The 2,500-nt window shown below is 49.0% G+C and overlaps 5 non-coding genes across 5 annotated transcripts in view; 3 read left to right on the top strand and 2 right to left on the bottom strand.

The window, feature by feature from the left end:
- The first annotated feature begins 621 nt into the window (after positions 1 to 621).
- Positions 622 to 693, top strand: TRNAW-CCA (transfer RNA tryptophan (anticodon CCA)). Its single transcript has one exon. It is a non-coding gene; the product is annotated as a tRNA-Trp (tRNA).
- Positions 694 to 764: 71 nt separating this feature from the next.
- TRNAG-GCC (transfer RNA glycine (anticodon GCC)) lies at positions 765 to 835 on the bottom strand. The gene has a single exon. It is a non-coding gene; the product is annotated as a tRNA-Gly (tRNA).
- A 1,154-nt stretch (positions 836 to 1,989) lies between these two features.
- TRNAN-GUU (transfer RNA asparagine (anticodon GUU)) lies at positions 1,990 to 2,063 on the top strand. Its single transcript has one exon. It is a non-coding gene; the product is annotated as a tRNA-Asn (tRNA).
- Positions 2,064 to 2,306: 243 nt separating this feature from the next.
- On the top strand, positions 2,307 to 2,378 carry TRNAW-CCA (transfer RNA tryptophan (anticodon CCA)). Its single transcript has one exon. It is a non-coding gene; the product is annotated as a tRNA-Trp (tRNA).
- Positions 2,379 to 2,449: 71 nt separating this feature from the next.
- Positions 2,450 to 2,500, bottom strand: part of TRNAG-GCC (transfer RNA glycine (anticodon GCC)) — a 71-nt gene continuing 20 nt past the window's right edge. Inside the window, exon 1 of the tRNA in view lies at positions 2,450 to 2,500. This exon is cut by the window's right edge and continues 20 nt beyond it. This is a non-coding gene — a tRNA (tRNA-Gly).

Here is a 2,500-nt window from a genome sequence, read left to right as displayed (position 1 = left end):
TGAAGATTGGATGGGCAAGACACACGCCTGACAGGCTGGTAGAACACCACCAGAGGAGCAGATAGCTACGCTAAGAAGGCCACAGAAAAGTCATACATGTATCTCATACACTGGGACTGGTTGTAATACTGGCCCTAACACCATTAGACAGTAGTCTGCGCATCATAACACCCAACAGTGACAAGACACTAAGCAAATGGCAAATGCTGCGTAGGATAAAGACGCCTTATATAACACAAGCTCAAGGCAGGCGCGCACACATAAAGATATATGTTGAGTCTCAGGAGATGTGCTTTTGTCACTAGTCTTTGTGGCGCAATCGGTTAGCGCGTTCAACTGTTAACCGAAAGGTTGGTGGTTCAAGCACACCCAGGGACGTTTCCTTTTGCATGCATGAAGCACTTTAATAAATCATAGTAATGTGCCTTTGGTCTAGAGCTCCTGCGTGAGACCCTTTCCCTGAACATTTCAATCCTCTGCGTTCTCTCTGCACCTGCACTCAATTTCATCAATAGGATGGAAAACAAAAAGCCAAACCTTGTAATACAACCCTAGGCAGATAAGGAGGTGGGCAAAAATGAAAAGGCTCACAACATTTGCTGATGTGACTCCAAAAGCAAGGACCTCGTGGCGCAACGGTAGCGCGTCTGACTCCAGATCAGAAGGTTGCGTGTTCAAATCACGTCGGGGTCACTGTTTCCCATTTTATGCCCCACTGAGTTCCCATATTTGATTTAGAAAGCAAAGTCAAAAGAACACAGCCTTGCATTGGCCGGGAATCGAACCCGGGCCTCCCGCGTGGCAGGCGAGAATTCTACCACTGAACCACCAATGCTTCACATGTGTAGCTTAGAGACAGAGCTCTGTCCAAGACAGTGATGAGGCGCACACACTCAAATTGCACACCTATGAACAAAGTGTGTGCAACAGACATTGGAATGCCAACGTTTCACATGATGGCAAGAATCAGATGCAGGAGACTATAAGTATGAATGTTTTTGCATTTGCTGAGGTCACTGGCTTGGGACTAGTGTTGTGGTTATCAGGGCATGATGGCAGGCTGCTCCCGACAGAAGGGGCTCATAGAAGGCAGCCTCCAGATCACCAGCACTATTGTGTTTCAGATCATGTCACTGAACTCTCCTCCTTAAAAATCCTTCCCACTGTCTTTGCCAAATTCCCTGTTCTCCCCGAAATGCTGGGGTGAAACGGGCAGAGTTCTGCGCCCTGCGTCCCTAACGCGCTCCCAACGCGGCCTACAGCCCTGGTCGGGCACAGCCCTGGTCGGGCTTAGACCACTGGGGCCTCTGGAGAGCAAGACCTCCAGAAGCCTATGGTCAGGCCTATTGCACAGGCATTTTGTGCCTGGCCATTCCGGGATTGTTGTGTTTCAAGGCCCAGCCATCAATACTAATGTGATGGCTTTCCCTGAGAACCCTCATGTCCCTGTCCTCCCAAGAGCCCGAGCTTTTATGTAAAATAAGGTGTGCACCTTGGGCCTTCCCCTTTGCGCTCTCTGCCCCCTCTCTTTCTCCAAAGCTGAGCTCTGCAGGTAAATGTATCTATCTGAGTGAGGGGCTAGGGAGGGCCTTGCCCAGCAGTCTTACAAAGCAAGAGTTCAGAGAAAGCACCTGCTCTGGGAAGGAGACTCCGCTCACAGAGAAGACAAGTCTAACATGCCACAGTGAAGATTGGATGGGCAAGACACACGCCTGACAGGCTGGTAGAACACCACCAGAGGAGCAGATAGCTACGCTAAGAAGGCCACAGAAAAGTCATACATGTATCTCATACACTGGGACTGGTTGTAATACTGGCCCTAACACCATTAGATAGTAGTCTGCGCATCATAACACCCAACAGTGACAAGACACTAAGCAAATGGCAAATGCTGCGTAGGATAAAGACGCCTTATATAACACAAGCTCAAGGCAGGCGCGCACACATAAAGATATATGTTGAGTCTCAGGAGATGTGCTTTTGTCACTAGTCTCTGTGGCGCAATCGGTTAGCGTGTTCGGCTGTTAACCGAAAGGTTGGTGGTTCAAGCCCACCCAGGGACGTTTCCTTTTGCATGCATGAAGCACTTTAATAAATCATAGTAATGTGCCTTTGGTCTAGAGCTCCTGCGTGAGACCCTTTCCCTGAACATTTCAATCCTCTGCGTTCTCTCTGCACCTGCACTCAATTTCATCAATAGGATGGAAAACAAAAAGCCAAACCTTGTAATACAACCCTAGGCATATAAGGAGGTGGGCAAAAATGAAAAGGCTCACAACATTTGCTGATGTGACTCCAAAAGCAAGGACCTCGTGGCACAACGGTAGCGCGTCTGACTCCAGATCAGAAGGTTGCATGTTCAAATCACGTCGGGGTCACTGTTTCCCATTTTATGCCCCACTGAGTTCCCATATTTGATTTAGAAAGCAAAGTCAAAAGAACACAGCCTTGCATTGGCCGGGAATCGAACCCGGGCCTCCCGCGTGGCAGGCGAGAATTC

Source organism: Triturus cristatus, chromosome 4_2, assembly GCF_964204655.1.
Source record: "Triturus cristatus chromosome 4_2, aTriCri1.1, whole genome shotgun sequence".
In the NCBI taxonomy this organism is placed as follows: domain Eukaryota; kingdom Metazoa; phylum Chordata; class Amphibia; order Caudata; family Salamandridae; genus Triturus; species Triturus cristatus.
The sequence above is the reverse complement of the archived record's forward strand: the minus strand, read 5'-3'. Positions and strand labels throughout refer to the sequence as shown.